At 34.9% G+C, this 23905-nt stretch overlaps 1 long non-coding RNA gene across 1 annotated transcript; it reads right to left on the bottom strand.

Moving 5' to 3' along the window:
- Positions 1 to 22437: 22437 nt before the first annotated feature.
- LOC129926830 (uncharacterized) lies at positions 22438 to 22867 on the bottom strand. The gene is made up of 2 exons (XR_008778585.1): positions 22774 to 22867; positions 22438 to 22666 (listed from the first exon to the last, which is right to left on the bottom strand). It is a non-coding gene; the product is annotated as an uncharacterized LOC129926830 (long non-coding RNA).
- Positions 22868 to 23905: the final 1038 nt, after the last annotated feature.

Genomic DNA, 23905 nt, shown 5'->3' with positions numbered 1-23905 from the left:
TTTCTCAACCTTCGGTGAAAAAGAAAACACACACCCACAAAAAAAAACAGCCATGTTGAGGTTTTTCTCTTAATAGCTAGGGGGCCTGGTGGAGCGCTGTAAGCCCCGACGACAAAAGCGTTTTTTTTTTTTTTTTGCATTCTTCACTGCAGAAACGCATTCTCCTTGGAAAGATAAAATAGCCCACATATTAAGGCTTTGAGGATCGCCGCCCAAAAAAAGTTATTCGAAAAAAAGAACACCCAAAAGCATTTTCTTGCATTCTTCACTGCAGAAACGCATTCTCTTGACATCTACAGGTCACTATTCATCCTATTAACAAAGGACCTTTTGAATAATGTTTTACTTGAAAAATATTCTAATATGAATTTATATGCCCCTACTACGTTGCGAACACAACCGATTTGTTCTTGAAAAGATAAGATACCCAACATATTTAGAGTAAGATTTTGAGGATCGTCGCCGAAAAAAAAAATGTATTCAAAAAATAATATAAAAAAAAGGCTTATTTGTATGTGATCTATTTTGTTTAATTGGCATGTTTGTAGCTTTTATTTTTGTTACAGAACTATAATTCAAAGCTCTAAACAAAAAATTTCGGAAGCGGGAGGAGAAATTAAGTGGACCAATTAGATTCTACTCAAAATTGTTTGCATCTTTAGGATTCAAGTATATATTGTAAGTTATAGTTATACAACAGAAAAATATCAGTGTGAGTAAAGGTTGGGAAAAGATGACAAGGAAAATAATATTTGGGTTCATAACTCATCTCAATTGTTACTCTTATACTGAAAAATTTCGTATGAATTCTAAATTTTCTAAAACAAAGTCTTTCTTAAAATAACTTAGATGAATTCGTATGCAATTACATAAACCCTGTCGCCATATTTGACTTTTCTGTTTTAAAATGTCATGTTTTCATATGAAAAGGGGAGGGCGGGGGAGGGGGTGGTACAGTGAAAACGTTAATCCTCCTTCCTTTTTATAATGTCTGCTAATGATTCCATTTGGCATTAAAGAATAGGGGTGGGCCGACTCGATAAAAGAATTTAATTTATAGCATATATAAATTATATTAGGGACAATTTTAGCGCCCCCTGAAAGGGGAATAGACGCTATTAGTTTTGTGTGGCCTGTCTTTCCGTCTGTCCGTCCGTCCCGTTTAGATCTCGGAAACTAGAAGAGAAAATGAATATCGGACATCATGATCATTCAAAGTTCTGATGCAACGGCTTCTTTTTTCTTTTCTGAAAGCGAAAAATCTAATTTTTTAAAATCAACTATGCAAGCAGTTTTTTTTCATAAAAATACACCATTTTTACAACTATTTACTATTATAAGAAACAAACACTGCAGGCTTTTTAATAAGGAAGAAACAGGTTTACCATATATTTTTATTTTCTTTCCCCTTGTTTTCAAATACTTTTAAAAGCGATTACCCCGATACCCCGTTTGTTCTCCCCCTTTCCAACTGGCCCAGGCAAGTGATCGTATCATAGCGCATTGTGAAAACTAAAAGCATAAAATTGCTCCTAAACAAAAAATAGGTAAAAATATTCCTAATTGTACATATTTATTATTGTCAGTTTAGATCTATTACAAATTTAATCATATGATTGATTCAAACTAATTTCTACACTTAATATTAGCTTTGTTTTTCACATTTTTTAAAAACTTCCTATGAAAGGATAATACCTCAACGATTCCCTAAACTTTTAGCCTGTGATTTCTAGTATCTGTTACACTGAATAGAGACAGCCCACTCTCTTACTCTAACCATCTCTCTCCCTCTCTATTTCTTTCTCTCTCTTTAACTACTTCTCTCACTCTTTTTCCCTCTCTCTCTCTCTCTCTGTTTCTCTCTCTCTCTCTCTCTTGCTCTCTATTTCTCCCAATCTTTTCTTTTCCTATCTCTTTCTATCTCTGGAATCTCATTTTTAGCGGCCCCCGTATGGGGAAAAAGCCGCTATTAGGTTTGTGCAAAATGTCCGTCTGTCCGTCTGTCCGTCTGTCACACTCAGATCTCGAAAACTAGAAGAGATATGAAAAATATTATTTCATCATTAAATCCGGCTTGAAAAGTTTAGGTGCAACGGCTACTTTTGGTTTTCTAAAAGCAAACCGTTTAATTTATAAAATTAATTATGCAAGCGATTTTTTCATAAAAATACACCAATTCTAAAACAATTACGTAAATTTAAGGGAGGCAATGTTACAATATGCTAACAAAGATGGACAATTTTTGTGTATTTTCAGTATCACTAAGTCAAATATATTTTTAAAATGTACAGAAAATGTTTACAACAAATACAAATAATAGTTAAATATGTTTTTTCTGGTCAACTAGCTGCTAAAATTAAAAGAAAACATTTCTGTTTGTTTATTAAGGCTAATAATGCACTTTGTATGTAAATATCACGCACATTTTTTTAATGGACTTTTTATGCAGCGATTTTCGTGCAGTAGCGTAACGTCGCAACATGATCAGGTGCTAAACCAATTCCTTAAACTTTTTTTAAAAATCAGATTTTATTTATTTTTTGTTTAGTGCCCCCATCCGAATAAAAGAAGCTTATTTTTGTGCGTTTTGTCTGTTGGTCGGTCTGTCTTAGATTTAAAAAACTAGAACTCTAAAAGCTATTGAAAATCTGATTTACCCTTTAATGTTCCTCCCATAACATCTCAATAGTTTTAAGTATCTAAAATTGATTGTTCCGGATTTTTTTGTGCAAAACTAATCAACGCCAACAAATGTTTGTTTGCTCTTCTGACTTATATTACATTCAATTTCCATGCTTAAACGTTGCAAAAACACATTATCAATAATATGTTGTTCCGTTTTTTATGTAAATAGCATATTAATGCTAAATCATAATCTCTATACTGACTTATATTTCATTAAGTGTAAAAATGTTCCGGATATTGTTTTATAAAACAGGAATTATGCCTAATGATTGTTTGAAATCGCATAAGGCTTTTAAAAAAAGTAATTTACTAGAATTGATTACTGAAAATTACTTTTTAGACATTTAATTTTCTTGTAAAACATAACATAGAAGTTTTGTAATCGATAAAGAAAGTTCCGGATTTTGTTTCTTACAAATCGTCGCCAGAAATTTCCGAATTTATTTAAAAATCTACTAACGCCAAATAATTGTTTGAACTCCCTCTTCTAATTAATAAACAAATAATCTTCTCATTTACGAAATAATGTTTTTACGGATTTTTATGAAAAATATTTTAACTCACTACTCTCTTACAGTACATTTAACTTTCTACCTAAAACATTAAAAAATCTAATTATCGTTAATATTATGTTCCGATTTTTAAGGAAAACAGAATCCAAACACCAAAGTAAGGTATGAAAATCTCTCCACGTGGCTGTAGTACATCTAATTTTTATACGAGACCATCCAAAAAATTTAATTAACGGTATTACATTTATCTGAAATTCTCTTTTTCTTTTACTATTTATACAAACATCCGGAACAATCTATTATATAAACTTTTCAATTGTGTTCATACCTAAAAATTATTGCGATGTTTTGAAACGTAAAATAAAGGTTAATCAATTTTTAATAACTTTTAGTTTTTTTTTTATATCAAGATAACGGACAGACCGACTGACAGACAAAACGCAAAAACAATGTGGCTTTGATCCTTTTTAAATAATATCTATTAGAACTCAGTGCACCAATGTCTATGAACTCTCGTTAAATATCTCGTGTAAATAAAGACATTTTTTTTTATGGTACCGGTACTAGCCTATTGTGAGGTAATGGAATTTTTTTTTCTTTGACGTCATATGAATGGACTCTTTAAATGTAATGTTAAAAGAACGCACTCGGTGCACCAATGTCTATTAACCCTCGAAAAAATTGCTTGTATTAATGAAAACATACTTTAGTCTAACTAAGCCGTGTGACGTAGTGTTTTTTTTCCTTTGACGTCACATGGAATGAATTCTTTAAATGAAATGCTAAAAGAACGCACTCGGTGCACCAATGTCTATGAACACTCGAGAAATGGCTCGTGTTGATAAAGGTGATTTTTAGTCTAGCTAGGCCTTGTGACGTAGTGTTTTTTCTTCCTTTGACGTCATATGGAATAAATTCTTTAAATGAAATGCTAAAAGAACGCACTCGGTGCACCAATGTCTATGAACACTCGATAAAAGGCTCGTAATGATGAAGGCGATTTTTATTCTAGCTAGGCCGTGTGACGTAGTGTTTTTTTTCCTTTGACGTCATATGGAATGAATTCTTTAAATGAAATGCTTAAAGAACGCACTCGGTGCACCAAAGTCTATGAACACTCGATAAATGGCTCTTATAGATGAAGGCGATTTTTAGTCTAACTAGGCCGTGTGACGTAGTGTTTTTTTCCCTCTGACGTTATATGGAATTAATTCTTAAAATGAAATGAAAAAAGAACTCGGTATAGTAATGTTTATTAAGCCTCGTTATGTGACTCGCGTTTAAAAAAAGGAATGATATCTTGATTTAGATCTAATCTAGATTTTTTAAACTAGATCTAGATTTTTATTACAGTATATCTAGATCTGGATTTATATTCTAATTAAAATTATTTTAGAGTCTAGATCTAGAAATTCTAGATCTAGTTTATCTTATATAGACTAAAATAGACTAGATTAAGATGTAGAATTTCAATTTCTAAACTTAAAGTGTAAAAAAAAAAGTGTAGATTTTCATTTCCAAACGTTTTGATCAATATTGTAATGTTTTAATATACTAAAACTAATCTACTATTTTTTTTATTAAATTTAAATTTAAATTTACGGCAAATGAATCTTTGAAACATTATTACTTTTGACCATCGGATGGCTGCCTGGTCGTGCGGTTTGCGCGCTGGACTGTTGTTCAGATTTATGGATGGCCCAGGGTTCAAACCCTGCCCGCTCCCATCCCCCGTCGTCCTGCGGGAGGTTTGGACTAGGAAGTAATTATCTTCAACTCTGAAGGAACATCCGAAACGTGTAAAACATTTTACATCAAAATTAAATCACCTCTTGAATATTATTTGCGAATATGCAGATCCGACAGGGATCCGACTTCGACGGGGGCCGCCTCTGAGTTTGTGTAACACAAACTCTCTTTGTAATCTTGTTTGTTTGTTTGTTTGTTTGTTTTTCAACCAGCGCATCGTTATGTTCCCTGACCTAGACTTTCATCATGTATTGGAACGTTATGTTCCCTGACCTAGTCTTTCATCCTGTATTGGAACGTTATGTTCCCTGACCGAGACTTTCATCCTGTATTGGAACGTTATGTTCCCTGACCTAGACTTTCATCATGTATTGGAACGTTATGTTCCCTGACCTAGACTTTCATCCTGTATTGGAACGTTTTGTTCCCTGACCTAGACTTTCATCCTGTATTTGAACGTTATGTGCTCTGACCTAGACTTTCATCCTGTAATGGAACGTTATGTTCCCTGACCTAGACTTTCATCATGTATTTGAACGTTATGTTCCCTGACCTAGACTTTCATCCTGTATTGGAACGTTATGTTCCCTGACCTAGACTTTCATCATGTATTTGAACGTTATGTTCCCTGACCTAGACTTTCATCCTGTATTTGAACGTTATGTTCCCTGACCTAGACTTTCATCATGTATTTGAACGTTATGTTCCCTGACCTAGACTTTCATCATGTATTGGAACGTTATGTTCCCTGACCTAGACTTTCATCCTGTATTTGAACGTTATGTTCCCTGACCTAGACTTTCATCATGTATTTGAACGTTATGTTCCCTGACCTAGACTTTCATCATGTATTGGAACGTTATGTTCCCTGACCTAGACTTTCATCATGTATTTGAACGTTATGTTCCCTGACCTAGACTTTCATCATGTATTTGAACGTTATGTTCCCTGACCTAGACTTTCATCATGTATTTGAACGTTATGTTCCCTGACCTAGACTTTCATCATGTATTTGAACGTTATGTTCCCTGACCTAGACTTTCATCATGTATTGGAACGTTATGTTCCCTGACCTAGACTTTCATCATGTATTTGAACGTTATGTTCCCTGACCTAGACTTTCATCCTGTATTGGAACGTTATGTTCCCTGACCTAGACTTTCATCATGTATTTGAACGTTATGTTCCCTGACCTAGACTTTCATCATGTATTTGAACGTTATGTTCCCTGACCTAGACTTTCATCATGTATTTGAACGTTATGTTCCCTGACCTAGACTTTCATCATGTATTGGAACGTTATGTTCCCTGACCTAGACTTTCATCATGTATTTGAACGTTATGTTCCCTGACCTAGACTTTCATCATGTATTGGAACGTTATGTTCCCTGACCTAGACTTTCATCATGTATTTGAACGTTATGTTCCCTGACCTAGACTTTCATCATGTATTTGAACGTTATGTTCCCTGACCTAGACGTTCATCATGTATTTGAACGTTATGTTCCCTGACCTAGACTTTCATCATGTATTTGAACGTTATATTCCCTGACCTAGACTTTCATCATGTATTGGAACGTTATGTTCCCTGACCTAGACTTTCATCATGTATTTGAACGTTATGTTCCCTGACCTAGACTTTCATCATGTATTTGAACGTTATGTTCCCTGACCTAGACTTTCATCATGTATTGGAACGACTCGTTTTCCTCCTTCTCCACAAACACGCACACATACTTGTCCGCCGTAAAATATTACTTTTACTTTACCTCTTTACCCCCTCCCCCTCCATTTTCCCAAACTCCAACCCACAACAACAACAAAAGAAAAGGTTCTATTTACAGTCTCTGACCTTTGGCATCTTTCAATCATAAGGCAAGCAATGTAGAAATATTAGACACCGCACACCATTCGTTTTAAGCCCTAAATGCCCCCAAAAAAATCACATTTCAAATAGCTAAATTGAATGTCCCCACACAATGGATTCGTTTGGGCATTCTGTTCTCTAAAAAATATTTAGTTTTATTTGTAATCGTTTAAACTCTTTTTGAATATAGAGAAAAGATAGTGCTACAGAGTAGAGTAGACCTATCTACACAGGAAGATTCGCTACAATCAGTATCACTCTTTGCTCCCTTTCACTAAAAAAATTAAGGAATAGATTCAAGATCTTTTTTGTGATACTGTTAGGCTAAGCTTTGGTCTTTATTACAATGAAGCGGAAATGAAAATGCAAAATGCCGTTAGGCAAATTTAAAGGAAGTTGATTTATTGAAAAAAAAAAGTGCTTTAAATAAATGGATGTCTTTTTCTATTTGGGATGGGGGAGAGGGCTATTTCTATGTATGCTTTATATATAGGCTGCGGGCCTTTTGGGGAAATACCAAAAATAAAAAATTGCGTTTTTGTGTGCAAATTGCAGCTTCCTGGCTGCGAAACATTCGTTTCTTAGCAAGTACGTAAGAAATAAAAGGAGCCTGTGTACGAAATGTTATGCTAATCCATTGGTTGTTAATGAGATCTTTTAATGATTATATTCATTCGTCAGTGGATGGTATTTTGAGCTTATAATATGGATTTGTTATCTGGGATTATGGTTAGAAATAGAATTATGGTGCATTAGAAAATGGTTAACGATACAGTTTGAGGTTATGTTCATAGAACAAAAATTGAATTTCAAAATTATTATATATTTTGGAAAATCATTTTTTTAAAGTATAAAAAAAATAACGCTTTTTTTAAAATACATTTTTGATTGATTTAAAAAAGAAAAGAAAATCTATTTAAAATTTAAAAAAAAACCGGAATCATCGTAGGTACATTTCAAACTACGGCTAGACGTCAGCACTTGATGACATCTCAGAGATTTTGTTTTTAATTTGGTAAGCACGTGACCAGCACTTGTCTAGTTTCTAACAGTGTCAAAAGACCAATGGAAATCTTAAAAGAAGTGTTCTATTTATAGTTTCTACTCTTCTACTTGTAAACATGGTATACTCCCATCAGTATCCATACATGATACAGCACACACTACCGGTATGTGGTCTAGTTATAAGCTTTACTATTTACGTATAGTGCATTATAATAACAACAAAAACATGGAATACAAACTTGAACCGTGTACCAGAAGTTTTGTTTTCTACATGCTTGCTATACATGTATTGGATAATCCTACAGAAATGCAGATAAATACATCCTAGCCCATAACTGCCGAAGGTTGGCTTGGATACAAACCCTGTACCATCAAGACGACAGTCCAGAGAGCATACTCCATGACCAGGTAGCCATCGAATGACGGACCTCAGTTTTCAAAACTGTATCTAATAATATATTTAACTTGACATCAAAGCTAAATTTAATATAAAAAAATTTCAACCAAGAATATAAGTTGAAAAGGAACGTTATGCGTCATCTACTGAGTCTTTATCCCATGAAAAATACAAGATACAAAAGTACTTTATTTTGACACTTTTTTTTTCAATGTTGTTAAATTGTCTTTTGTATGACCTCTTATAAATATTATACAATTTATTTTATGCATGACCAGTCATGACCTTAAGTACTGCCTTTAGATTCACCCTAAAATTTTATTATTTATAGTATTAATACAGATTAACAAATGTAATTTATTTTCCTATGGTCTAATAATGATGTAAGCAAGGGAGGCTATTTGCAAAGTATAAGGTTTATCTTAAAAGTTCACAGTAATTATCTGTCCTTTCTTCTGTCACTGACTGACGGATTCAGGTCGAGTCAGTGCCGAGTAGATAGCGCTAATCTTAGCCCAGGGCAGTCATTTATTTCTGGAACTCTCCGGAGACAAACAAACAGGCGTACAGGGGGCTGAACGAAGACGCCCTTAATCACAGTCAATAATATTTAAGAAGAAATCAAAGTAAGATGAACTGTCACCACTCCTACTCTTTCCAGGCAAATATTCTCTTGACCCAAATTGCTGGCCATCAAATAGTAATTATACATGGCATGACATGATTTTACGACCTGGTTCAGATTCTGGGCCACCTTGACCTAGTTTGCAAAATGAGATGTCATCGTAATTTTGATGAAATATTTTTATTATATTCAAGAGCCTATAACCCAATTAGATTTACCAAAAATATCTTTTATATAGAGGGTAAAGATATATCTGACAGGCCATCGGACAATAATACCATAATGTTAATTTTTTTTCAAAGCTTATGTTAACTCCCTCTGTCTGGCGAAAAAGTTTTAAAAGTGCAATTTATTTCTCCCACCCCATTCTCGGATCAAGTTGAAACTTTGCATTGGCATAGTCAAGACGAAAGAGTAACCAATAAGTCAATTAATTGCTGATAATTAATTATTTTGTTTGAAACCTCGTTCAGATGTACAAAAGGTTAGAGTTAATTCCCTTCTGTGAACCCTTGAGCCAGGACAGGATTAAGTTACCTCATTTGTACTTTCAAAAATATATTGATTGTTTACCCTCTACCTTTTATTATCTAGTAACTATTAAATGGTTAAGTAATGTTATGTTAACATCAATACATCAATGCAGTCAATTCATCATAGTCGACATGTCGATCTTATTTGTCCTTATTGTTTCCCTTGAATAATGTCTTGGCCATTAAAAATACAGAGTCGGATGTCCTAGCAAATAGTCAGGAGTACCACTAACGTGGAAAGTAAAGGGTTACCATTAGGCCCATACGTCTTAAAGTTTATCACAGTATAAACAAAAGGAACGGAAATGCTTGGACCATTTACCAGATACATATCTTACATACAAAGGTTACTACCTAACTCTATTAGCCAAATGGAGGGAAGGTCTCATAAAACCCCAGCATCCCTCCGAGCTTACCCTAGGTCCAACACAAGCCAGCCTCATCTTTTGAACTAGTAAAATATGAAAACACTTTTTTAAAAACAAAGCTTATATTATGTGAAATTGTATCTTATCTACTTATCTTATATAATACAGACGTTACTTCAAAAAAGAAGATGATTACGTCCAACGTGTCATGCATTCAGTCATGCATATTAACCAATGACTTAAATTCTGCCAAGTCACTGGTTTTCCGGGCTAGCTCAGGCAACATCCTCTAATAGCACTAGGGAAGAAGGAGCATTTGTACAAATTTGTCCTAGCAATTATTTTGAAGTATCATTTATTTTGAATCAGTCAATTTATAATAGAGCTAGACTAACAACAATTAAGCTGTGCGAATGTTTATCTTCCTACCCGTTGACTTTGTTTAGCACTACTTTATGCTTTTAGTGTGCTCCATGCGCTATGGTCCAATCACTTGTGTGGAACAGTTTGAGGAGATGGGCGTATCTTGGATGGCTTTTTAAAAGCTCGACTTGAATTCAAGCTCGTAGGCTCAAGCCTCATCTAGTTTACACTACATCCACTATGCCAGCCAAGTGCTTATGGAAATAAAAGGTTTTACAGTTATCTATTGTTAGTTTCAAATTTATAGGCGACGACCCAATTTTCTACACAAGGACCATCTCCCCTCAGATAGTACTGTCTATGTATAAAAAGAAATAAATTAACTATGACTAATTGTCATGTAATTGGAGGATTTTTTTGTTTTAATTTATTCATATTTTGTTAAGGGCAATAAATAATTGATAAGTTTTAACTTGAGCCGAGATTGGGATGTGGCAGAAATAAGACGGACAAGATTCCAGACCAACAGACAAATGGAGTGAGTTGACAGAAGGTAAAAAAAACAGAATACTTTAAAAACCAAAGTTTATCTAAGGGAAAGAACAGCGTTTATCTCCCTTTCTGCTATATACTTAGATTCAGCCTTAGGTCCTTCCGCGCCGTTCGGCGCATTGGGCGGCAAGCTGTCTCCACAAAAATCTGTCACTGGCAACGTCTGAAGCCTCCTCCCACCTGGTGTCCACTATTCTGAGGTCCTCCATGAAAGTGTGGCGCCAGATTATACGAGGACGTCCCTGTGGGCGCTTCACTCGTATTGGCCTCCATGTCATCGCAACTCTTGGTATGATATTTATAATAAGTGCTAAATGATTGAATAATTGATTAATTTTTAGATTGTTTCGTGTATTGTCATCTACTGTGTATAATTATGCAAAATTTCAACTTGATCCGAGAATGGGGATTGGGAGAAAGAACGTGTCGAAATGTAATAAGGGGATTAAATCCATACATACATCCACATTTCCCATTAATTAGCTTTTATTCTCCTTATTTCGAAATCAAACAATTAATTAATCACCAACAATTAATCCACTAATTGTTTAAATTTTTTATTGATTCATGTCTTGTCAGGCTCAATGAATAATTGTGCAAAGCTTTAACTTGATTCGAGAATGGGAAATGGGAGAAAAAACATGTTCAAACTTTTTACCAGACAAACAGAGTGAGTTGATATAAGCTTTGTAAAAATAAACATGAACTTGTTGTTTCTTTGTCTGGCACTTTTGGCTCGCACCTGGTCAATAGCCTTAGAGCTTTTTCTTGGTTTTATAAAAACAAGAAGACCTATTCCAGGTTCTATCCAATGCAAAAGAGAGGAATGGAGAAAGACGGTTGACAAATCTTGTGTGGCGTCCCATCGGTCCAACAGGCTATGTAATTGGTGAAGTAGTGAGAAGACCTTTGGTCCAGCACTCACTTTCTCATTTTTGGCGCCCTCTAAGCACCAGTGTAATATGGCCATATTACAAGGTCTTCTGGGCTTGCAAAAGACCTTCCATCAGGGAACAGTACCAGCAAAAAGATGAAGAGGCAGACAGAGAAAGCGATGGGAAGATAACATAAAAGAATGAACGGTCCTGCCGTTGAAAGAGTTTCTAACTAAAGCAAAAGACAGAGAGGAATGGAGAAAGACGGTCGAAAATCTTGCGTGGTGCCGCTACGGTCCAAAAGACTAAGGAATAGGTAGGCCTAAAGGTAAAGGTGAAAAGCATCAGTGTATGTAGTGCTACGTTATATTGATCTAGTGTGGATATAAGTTTTTGATCTACATTAATTTAGAGTCAAATATTCTGAATGGAAAGAAACAAACTCTTTATTCAATTAAAGTTTACCCATGAAATCTTATTTGTTCCATTTGCCTCCCCTTGACGACGGTGAATGAGAAGAAGGAGGAGGAGGGGAGGGTCGTGACAGGGACAAGGGAGAGAACATTTTGGCTCTTTTCATTAAGTAGCTGTCACTAGGTCACCCCCATCACCCCCATCACTCTCTGACACTGAACCAGGCGTAAGGGGACGATACCGGCCAGGGGAGCAAGGAAGGGAGAAAATACAATTTGGGTGGGTCGAGGCGTTACTTTCAAATAAATATCCCTGCGCTATAGTGCGTATTTTTTAAATGTGTTTTGAGAGTGTGTGAGTTTAGGAGCGAGTCCATACGAGTGTGTGTCTCTGCAAGTCTGTCATTAAGAGGGAGAGTCTACTATTGTTTTGTAGCGAGCGAGTGTTTGCTCGTAAATAGATCAATTGGTCTGTGTGGGGCTGATTAATAGCGTAAGGAAGCCATTTTCCTTGACCTAATTTTATTATTTTTGTCTAAAGCAAAAATTAAAAAAAAAAAACACACACACCGAAAGAAAATAATCAAAAAAAAGTGTAGTAAATATCTGATCAGTGTAAAGTGTAAACAAAGCAAGGTCATTTCATCGTCTTTTTGGTCGTCTGGTCCAGGACAAAAAAGTGTAAATAGTTTTCTCGGTAAATCATTGGCTAGACATTCAATAAAATAAGTATCATCTTACTGTTGACATTTCAGGGTACGCATTATCAAATTCTAACATTAAAAAAAAATATTTCTATGTGCACTGTGGCGTAATTAGAAGACGGATAATTAACGCCACGGTAATTATGGCGTGATTAAATTAACTAGGGATAATATAATGACGCAATGGAATATGAAAGCAGTGCCAAGAGTTCACGTGGACAGCATTAGATAGATCAACAGAATACACTCAATAGATCAACAGAATACACTCTATTGTCTCAGTTCTAGTTAACTCTTACGTTTAGTCTTTACCTTCAGGGCCGGTCCTACAGATTAGGAAGCCCTATGGAAAACGGATTGCCCATTCTGGGTTGTGATAAAGATAATAAATGAAAAGTAAGATTTTTGTATAAGAAAATAAATTCGTCTTTGCATTTTATTCATACTTTACTAAGTACAAATCAGTGTCAAATTAACTTTACAAGCCAGTTGATAGTAGTTTTCCAACAAAAAGCTGATAAACATTTAGATCTGTCTTTTAGATTTACTAAAGACTAGCAAAATATCGCTTTTTTAAAGAGATTGAGATAGATTTGGATCTATATTTGTATGCCAGTGACTATTAAAGTAAATTAAATATTTGAACTTCTTGTTTTGGTTAAAATTCGCCGTATTATTACATTTTTATTAAATGAAAGCTGAACAATCCGATTTTCTTAACGCGAGTAGGATTGGCGTTGTCCATATTGAATGACACCCCCAAAATGACAATATTGTCTGTTTTTACGGAGATTTGCATCAGTTTTCAGAAGATTTTAATCATTTCAGGAGATTTTCATGACTTGTTCCTATATTTTACAATTTCATGAGAATTCCAGGAAACCTTTAATAATAAGTTAAACTGGGCCTATTAAAGTGCGGGGCCCACTGCGGCCTCATTAGTTGAAGTGGCTTAAGACCGGCCCTGTTTACGTTATACTTAAATGTTATGTGTGTATAAAATTAAGAACTCAAATGCAAGTCGTAGTAGGTCTTGTCATAGATTTTCATAACAAAACTCATTAACGCGGGAAACATTGAAGTAGATGAGTTAGAAGTCACGTGACTTTCGGCCTCGAAGACATACTTTCTATTTATATATATCTGCGAAATACCACTCACTCAATGCAATATCACGAAATCTATGACACCATCTAAGAAACGGTTTTGATAGATTTGCGGAAATTCGCGAAAAAAGTGTCAGTATTCTATTAAACCTTCGAATCGACTTTACTGAGATTCCCACAAAACGGCAGCAATATTGTTTAGTCCATCAAAGATTTATTAAGCTGAATTTAAAACACAGTAGTTTCCTTTGTTTACATTTTCTCTAAGACATCTTCAAAAGCATTCTTAAATATATCGTTCAAAGCAATCTCAAAAAAAATATTCAAAGCATTCTCAAAAACATTTTCGAAGCATTTTCAGTGACATCTTCCAAAGCAATCTCAAAAACATTTTTAAAAAATTTTCGGTGATATTTTCCAAAACAATCTCCAAGACATCTTCCAAATCATTTTCAAAGTTCACATAAAGCATGCTACCAAACTCTAATTGAGAGTAGTAACTTAAAAGACAGAGTGCAACTGATACCTACAACATAAATTCTTAGTGCTGACGACTCATCTATTCACGTATGATAATGATCACTCATTCTCTCACTTGCTTTGACAATAAAATACGAAAAGTTAACCTCTTCTTACCGAACTTAAGCCAAGGGCAGCTAACTTATTTTCAAGATCAAAACCACAACATCTGAATTTACCAAAATTATTTTTTTATTCGCAATTTCTATGAAATTCTACCTACAATGTGTTTGAAAGCCGACATTTGAAGGTCTAAAATACAAAACAATAATTCTTTAGCTTTATCACTTATAAGCACTTTTTGTGATAAGTAAATTTCTTACTCTCCGTTTTTTTTTTTATTTATGTATGTTTTTTCACAGATCTAGATCTTTAGTGTATTTCTCCTCTAGGTGTAGATAATTGATATGTGAGAAATTATCCTTAGACCATTGTCATTATCAATATGTTTTGTAAAGATGGGCTATTCTTAAGAAGTTGCTTTTCTAGATCTTGATCCATGACTGACAAAATACAAATAAATATGTAATGAGAACAGCTGATGACCGGGAGAAGTGGAGGGATTTCATTGCGCGAACTGACCCAGCACCCCTACGACTCAAGTTAAGGGACATATAAGTTGCGAGGACTCCAATAAGTTGCCAATGTGAATGTTTCTTCTTTCGAACTGTTCTTCGGTAAGGGGCGTTTTCTTTTGAAAGTATTAAGTGTAGGTATGTGGTGGGTGGGCATTTTAGTGCACGGAGATCGGAGGTTAAAACTGATCGACCTAAGAAGTGTTTCTGTTTACTCGATAATAGGGATTTGCGAGCCCTTCGTTTGGAGAATGAAAAGACAAAAAGAAAAGGACATAGAATTTGAGGGCTAGAAAATAGTTTTGGGTTGGGAGCAGTTAGAATGCTTTCAGTTTGACTGATGGATTTTAGAACGTTCCGGGCAACAACAACTAAAAAACAAACAAAAAACACCATATTTACCAACTATATAAATAGTGGCGTAGTGAGGGTCTCAGCTAGTTTTTCAATAAACAAATCAGTATAATCTTTTTCTACCTCTTGTTTCTATGTGATGAAGCACAGTCGCTACGCGAGATTGAATGACGAAACAAGTTATACAAAATGATTTTCTCAACTAAGAGATTTGTTTTGTAACGCCGCTCAGAACAGCATTGAACAAAGGCGTAGCTAGAGGGGGTCAAGGGGGCACGATGCCCTTAAGGGGGCGCCACTCGTAGAGAGGAGCCAAAACAAAATCCACGCGCAGAGAGGAGCCAAAAAAGTATTGTAAATCAGGGGCGGACTGGGTGTCGAAATCGGCCCGGGCATTTCCATACAATCCGGCCCATAACTTGTATATCATATGATGGGCATATAATTCTAGGCCTACCTGTCCTCAAAGTCATTATGTCAAGTTTGATAATGTATCGATATGCATGCATACAGTGAACTCTAAACCTTTATAGAAATAACGGCCTTATGTTGATTTTTTAATCCCTAGATGTGTAGGCCCTAAAAGGATGAAGCCTACCACTAGCACTATCTACGGATGAAGGCCATCACATTATTACTGAAAATGTGTTAGATTAAAATAATATTACACTGTAGAGTGTGTGAATGTTGTTTTTTAACACAAAGCTCAGAGGGCCCCTTTTATAAGGTTTTATAAAACCTTCAACAATTTGATGCGTGCCATAGTGTCATCATGAGGCCCTTTCATGGCCTACCAGCCCATTAGTGAACCGGCCCACCGGGCATTTGCCCGAATGCCCATATAGTCAGTCCGCCCCTGTTGTAAATATTTTAGTTAGGTAATACATTCTAAGGTTATTTGTATATTATTATTATAAAATACTTTAAATTTATAAGCCTATATTTCTATGTGATGTTCATGGAAAATTGGGGGGGGGGGGCAATAAAGTTTCTTTCCCCGGGCGGACGTTTTGGTCACTACGCCTTTTGCACTGAAACAAAGTTATCATGTTAATACTAACAGCAAAGTCTGGAGACTCCCTCAAACAAAACAAAAACCACGTACTTTGAAATACATTTCCAAATAAATCTTGCACTATTATTTACTTTAGGATTCACATTACTGAGAAATGTTACGATACCAATCGTCAACATAACCAGCAAATATCTTTCATGAAAAGAAACATTTACACAAATTCTTTCCTAAATTAAAGAAATCTCTAGACAGCGCTTTCCTGGGTTTTCCATTGAAGATGACAAGTCATATAATGTAGAATTTTTATTTTATTTTATGTAGACTACATCCAATCACTTGTTACTTAACAATGTTCATCTCCACCCCCCCCCCCCCTTACCCATCTCCTGCTCTCCTCACTTTGCTATTCTTTATCCTTTTATACCTTAAAAGCATTATCACCTCTGTTCCTCCACTAACCAATTCAGCCAAAATCGAAGTTGTGCCAGCGTCCCCCACCCCGTCCCTAAGCTATAAAACTTCATTCCCCAATAATGTGCAGATAAGGGGAGTAGATTCACTGACTAGATAAGGGGGGAGTAGATTCACTGACTAGATAAGGGGGGAGTAGATTCACTGACTAGATAAGGGGGAGTAGATTCACTCGCTTTCATTTCGCATATCGACAATACAGTGAACTGTAGGGGGGGGATGGAAAGGGACATAATCGTTCGGGACATTGAAACGAGGAAAAAGAAAAGTTTCCTGTGCCACGTCGCAGGCTTGCAACAGGTCAATTCTCGATATCATCGAAGATGGCCGTCTCGATTCCATGCCCCAGAGTGATAAAAAGTCGAGAAGGAGACGGACGTCTGCTGAGATAGATGACCCTGGGACTGGCCTACTACATAGTAAAAAGGCGGCATATATATATATATGCAATATAAATAAATAGATAGAAGCCAATAGTTAGTAGACTGGAATCATCTTAGGGGATTTTTTTCCTTTGTACACACACAATACACACATACACACACACGCTCATGTAATTTGGAGACTTTAAGTTTCCTTGAAGAGGATTGTTTTAATCTCAAAGCTGGAGCAAGTGATGTTTTAACATTAAAATCTTCTGTCCGATAAAAGGATTTAATGTAAACCTATAGTCACAAAATTCCAACCTTACCGCGGCATTTCATTTCGGAGAAGGGTGTTATTTGAGCCCCGAAAACCTCATTAGGCTGCGCCCATGATATATTTATATATATATATACAAAGAATACAAAGTATTCTGCCATATTTTTATCTATATTGCTATTTTTGACATAACATATATCATTGTGTACCGAACCATGAGATCACAAGTAAAGATTTGCATTTTCAACAATGGGATCATTGGAATTAACCAATTTAAAGGCCGTTGGTCGTTGTACTAGCCACATGACATCTTCGTTAACCGTCGGCCATAAAAAAAGATGGACCTAGGAAAGTGGTTGGGAGCATTCTATTCTATAACATTCTCAAATCCTAAAGGCTATCTTTAACATCAATTATATTGAAATAGTTATGTAATTGATTTTTTACAAAGCTTATATCAACTTTGTCTGTCTGTCTGGTGCAAAGTTTGAACATGTTTTCTCCTATTTCTCGTTCTCGGATCAAGTTAAAACTTTGAACCAGACCAGACACAAATCAATCAAAAAGATTAAACATTGAGTTAATAAATTGCTGGTGATTAATTTTTTTTTTCATTTCGATCTAAGGGGAATAAATGCTACTTGATGAAAGATGTACATATACATATATATATATATCTATATTATAAAGTAGAATGTGAGGGGTATGTATGTATGTATGTATGTATGTATGTATGTTACTTATAGACATCAAAACCGCTTGACCAATCTTGATAAAACTAGGCAGGAATGTTCCTTGGGTACCAACTTAAACCTTAGTGTATGTATTGTAGCCCTAAAACAAACTTAAGACCCTCAAAAAAAATAAAGTTGTCCGACTCTATTACAGCTATAGTATTTTATGGATCTAGGCCATGTCTACAATGTTGACATGAGAAAAGATAGAAAGGATTTAGAGCTAGATCTAATTTTAAGAAATACACTTTGCGCAGATAGTTTTTTACTTTGACACATGAAAAGACAAAAGAAGATCCATTGATTTCATTATATAATTAAATTAACCTTCAATTTTGTGTTTCAAAAGCATTTTTTACATAAATTAGTTCCTGATATCTGTGACTACAGATTTCCTGACGAACATTCTTTCATTAGACAATACCGTAATGAATCGCGTACTAAAAATTAATTCGTTTAATTGTTTACTTTATAATCCCATCCCTAGATCTAAAACTCTAATTCAACTCTAAGATGATAAAACTTCTCTTCGCACAGATAGTTTTATACTTAAACACATAAATATATTAATTAAAGTCCATTCATTTCATATTTTGATCAAATAAACATTCAAATTTGGTTTTCTAAAGCTACATTCGTTTACGACAGCTGCGAAGCCGAGTTGAGATAGGCCTAGATCTATATTCATTCATGAATCGCGTACTAAAAATTATTTCGTTTAATTGTTCACTTTATAATACCATCCCTAGATCTAAAACTCTAATCCAACTATTTTAACGCATACATATATTAATTAAAGTCCATTCATTTCATATTTTGATCAAATAAACATTCAAATTTGGTTTTCTAAATATACATTCGTTTACGAAAGCTGCGAAGCCGAGTTGAGATAGGCCTAGATCTATATTCATTCATGAATCGCGTACTAAAAATTATTTCGTTTAATTGTTCACTTTATAATACCATCCCTAGATCTAAAACTCTAATCCAACTATTTTAACGGGTACATATATTAATTAAAGTCCATTCATTTCATATTTTGATCAAATAAACATTCAAATTTGGTTTTCTAAATATACATTCGTTTACGAAAGCTGCGAAGCCGAGGTGAGATAGGCCTAGATCTATATTCATTCATGAATCGCGTACTAAAAATTATTTCGTTTAATCGTTCACTTCATAATCCCATTCATTTAACAAAGCTATCGCTCTTTTCGTTTTTAATAGATAAGAATGTATCGACTTCGGATAAACCATTTTCGCAAAACTAATTTTATTTTCGTAGCGAAAGAGAAATAACGTGAAAGGATCATTAGCTACGTTTAACATACATCTAAATCCAATCCACTAGATTATTCAAAAGCAAATGTTTTAATTTAAAAAAAAATGGATTTTCCCCTATTAGCTATTTTGATCTGATAGCTTCATTCACACTATTTTTACATTGACACATTCGCTTTACTTATTACATTATTATTTCGTTTAATTGTTTACAAAACACTCTCAGTGACTATATCGACAGTAATGCGCAAATAAAGACCCGCGGGTCGCGGGTAACATATGTCTAGTATAAATATATATATTATTGTAGGCCATACCAAGACAAAGACAATGAGCATAACACAACTTCTTCAGATCTTACTGGCTCACACTGAACACAATCTCCAGCTCGAGCTCAACGAATGCGCGTACGCTGCCGCCTCTTTTGGTTTAACTATAAACCTCGGTAAAACGGAGATCATGTTCCGGAATTCACCCAATAAAATCTGCTTAGCCCCAAATATCATCGTGATCAGGCAAAGTCACATATCTAGAAAGGATACTATCAAACGACGCATTGCTTTAAAGAGAGTTTGATAAGCGTCTGATCAGGGGTAGTTGTGCTTTCGGACGCCTTCAAGCGAAAGTGTGGCGGAACAGATCGCTCCGACTGCCTACAAAAACCAGTGTCTAGCAAGCAGTGGTTCTCTCAACCCCTCTTTGTGGATCTGAGACATGGGTACTTGACAGAAAGCATCTAAGACTTCTTGAACGCTTTCACATCATTATGGACATGCGGTGGCAATGTCAAGACTGCACTACAAATAGCGATGTTCTTGCTAATGCAGACCCTGTTACGACCTGCATATTGTTGTCAGCTGGGAGTCTATTTAAGTTTGCTTTCCTACTTCTACGCCTGTCTTCAATAATGGCTTTTCTTTGAATCTCAAACAGAAATATAAGAAATAAGACGTCAACAAATAGGCGAATGTGAAATATAAGACGTCAAGTGCAACAGAGGACCGTCATTGGAAGATCAAATTCAAGAAAACATTGAGTGAAAGTCCAATAGAAGAAAAGGAATGGAAGTTTTCACATACACTTTGAGTAGGTAAATAAACAAAAGGCTATATAAAGGAAAGCTTTGATACATTTATATATCAGCAGTATGTGAACAAGAATGTCCATCATTATAATATGGCACAGATAATCCTAATTACAAAGCTTATTTCAGTTAACTCTGTCTGTCTGTCTGGTAAAAAGTTTGTACACGTTATTTCTCACATACCCAATCTCGGATAAAGCTGAAATTTTAAACAATTATTTCTTTCACATGCCTACACAAAAATCAATTTTAAAAAATTAACCAATTAGTTAATTAACTATTATTTATTAATTATTTTGTTTGGTATCTCTAACAAGAGAAAGAAATTTTATTTGACTGATGGTATAAGCTGAATTATATGTCGCCGCTCTAAATTGAAACAAAACAATATATAACTATACAATCTTCTCTAGCTATAACTTCCTCACTAGCAGAGTTGTTAGCTCGTCGGCACGAGAATGCGTGAACCACAAATTTGAATTTAGGTCTTCTCCCCCCTCTCTTTATTTTTTCGTTTTGTAAATGCTTTTAAAAAACCAATTATGGTAAAATCCACCCAGATATCCCTTTCTTTCTACCCCCACCCCGTTTTCACACTGGTCCAGTCAAAGTGATAAGATCATAGCGTAGTGAGCAAGCCAAACCATGAAATAGCGCTGAGCCAAACCAATTGGTAAAAATATTATTAATAACACAGATTTATTATTGTTAGTCTAGACTCTAGATCTATTACCTAACCCTAACAGATACATTTCATATAAGCTTTTTTTTTTTTTATTTTTGTCTCTTTTTGTAACTCTCTTGAATCTCTATTGAATTTACAGAGGATCTCTTATGTATCTTTTGGATGTCGCTGTTGTGATAACTATATAGCTAAGAGTTTTAGTTTAGCGTAGTTTTTAAATGTACATCTGAGCCGCATGGGCGTCCTATTTTGTGTGTAAAACAGACTCCCTTTGTAATTCATTTTTGTTTTAGAATGAATATGTCACATTTTCCAAAACGGTCATTGCTAACTAGAGGGAAGTAATACTACGCAAACTTTTATGGTTGTAAGCTATCCCGAGTTAATCATCTTATAAATTCTATCCTAGACAAAGCATATTGAAAAATTACTAGATATATTTATTTCACTCGTTGTCTCCTAATGAACGATACTATCGTTGATTCGACACCCAATAAACTAATTTTTGGTTTTATAGACTTTAATGGATGTAATAGTATAAGAGCATGCATTCTTCTATCATTCTATACCAACAGTAACGTTTTTACAACAAAAATGTTATTGAAGTTTAATGATAACAATGTAGAATGTACAAATGTGGAAAATGAACAATTCTTTCAGAAAATGGAAAATAATTACGGAGATAAAGAGTTAAATTTCAATTTTAACCAAAATATCCAAAGAACAAAACTACATGTAAGGTCATTCTTCACGTAAAATATCATTATGTCTTTTCTTTTTTCCAGATTCTCCGTGTCTAGGTCACCAGCTTATTGGTCCGGTTACTGGGGAAAGGTACAAGGTAAGCTTTTTGTATACATTGAGATTTGATTAATTCTCACTTATGGATCTATAACCAAAAAAAAAATCCTTTAAAAAAAAAAAAAAAGCTTATCTAAGGGGAATAACTCCTCCATGGCATCTATCAATAATGTCGAAGTTATTTCCCTTATTCAATATCAAACGAAATAATGAATTACCAATAATTAATTTAACAATTGGTATTTTTTTTTTGTATTTATTTATGTTTTGTTGGGTACAATAAATATTATTAATTACTAGTAGTTGTCAGGTGGGTTTTGTCCTCGCGCTCATCTAGGGTATGATGTACTCCGCCGGGCTCCCCACCTGAGCAGTGTTTATTAGCTTTATGCCGGGGTTATAATTTAGCCTTGGCTCGTCTGCCTGGGCACCCCTAACAGTCTAGTAATCAATGTATGCAATACATATCTAGGAACGAATAAACCAAACTATTAACGTATACTAGTGAATAACAATATTGCATATAACAACAAAGGTTTAATGAGTTAATGATATATATGATATTATGAGGCATACATTATGAATAAATATCAATGGCAATTACAGATTACATTCAACGGGCTATAGCACACCTTAATCTCAGTGCCATAGTCACTCCGGCCTCACAACGCCAACCCAACGCCACGGGCAATAGTCAACTACCAAGCCTACAACTCAGACTTGACTCCAGCAGAGTCCCAAGCCTGCGTCCCTAGATAAGAAAAATACACACTCCTTTGATACCGCCATTCTCACGATTATTAAAGAAACGATTGTAAAGCTACGACATGTAGAAGATAGTAAAATAAACTAACTTACCCAATACTGGGGAATAACACCACACAGATAACTCAATCTCAAGGCACACCAAGAGAACACAAAGAGACTCATCTCAAGGCACAACAAGAGAACAATGACAACAATATAGCGCATCCTTAGAAGGATGAACTAATAAGATCTTATGGTGCTCAAACGAAAATACCCTACCAGATGCGCACGACAGTAGTTACTTGACTAATTGATTAATGTTTTGTATTGTTTCATGTTTTGTCAATATGAAAATGGGCGTGGGTGAAATAAAGTGTACACACTTTCTACCAGTCAGACAGACAGACAGAAAGAGTGATTTGATATAAGCTATTAATGAAGCTAAAACAGAATTTCGGCCCTTTTAAAAAAAATAAGACAGATTTTGGGCCCACGCGAACTCATTACAGTTTGAGTGACGCTGATCTTTATCTTATCTTCTATACTACATAAGTTACTTCAAAAAAGAAGATGATTAAGTCCTACGCGTCAAGCATCTAGTCGTGCATGTTAACTAATGGCTTAAATTTTGCCAAGTCACAGGTTTTCCTGGCTGGCTCATCAGATTCCATGCTCTAATGGCGTTAGGGAAGAAGGAGCATTTATACACATTTTTCCTACCATATGGAACGAGGAATGTGCCTCTATCTTTGTGTCCTTCTGAGTATGTTATTAGATTTTGTTTTTGTATTTGAAGATTATGGTTAAGTGTTTTATGTATAATTGCTACTTTACTTTTGAGTCTTCTCTCCTTTTTAAATTTAATGATTTAGTGTTACTCTAGTCAAATGTGAAAATTCGTTAGTTATGCATCTCACTGCTCTATTTTGTGTCTATTCCAGTTTCTTAATGTTTTCTTGAGTTGAGGGGTCCCAAACAGAGGATGCATATTCTATTATTGGCCTAAGCAAAGTTAAATAACATTTTATTTTTATGTTCTTTTTTATTTATAGAAAATTCTTTTAAAAAATCCTAATGCTTTGTTTGATTTTTAGCGGCCCCCGTAAGGGGAAAAAGCCGCTTTTAGGTTTGTGTAAAATGTCCGTCTGTCCGTCTGTCACACTCAGATCTCGAAAACTAGAAGAGATATGAAAAATATTATTTCATCATTAAATCCGGCTTGAAAAGTTTAGGTGCAACGGCT

This window comes from Biomphalaria glabrata, chromosome 6 (assembly GCF_947242115.1).
Source record: "Biomphalaria glabrata chromosome 6, xgBioGlab47.1, whole genome shotgun sequence".
Taxonomy (NCBI): Eukaryota; Metazoa; Mollusca; class Gastropoda; family Planorbidae; genus Biomphalaria; species Biomphalaria glabrata.
Note: the sequence above shows the minus strand (reverse complement) of the source record. Positions and strands in the feature narration are given on the sequence as shown.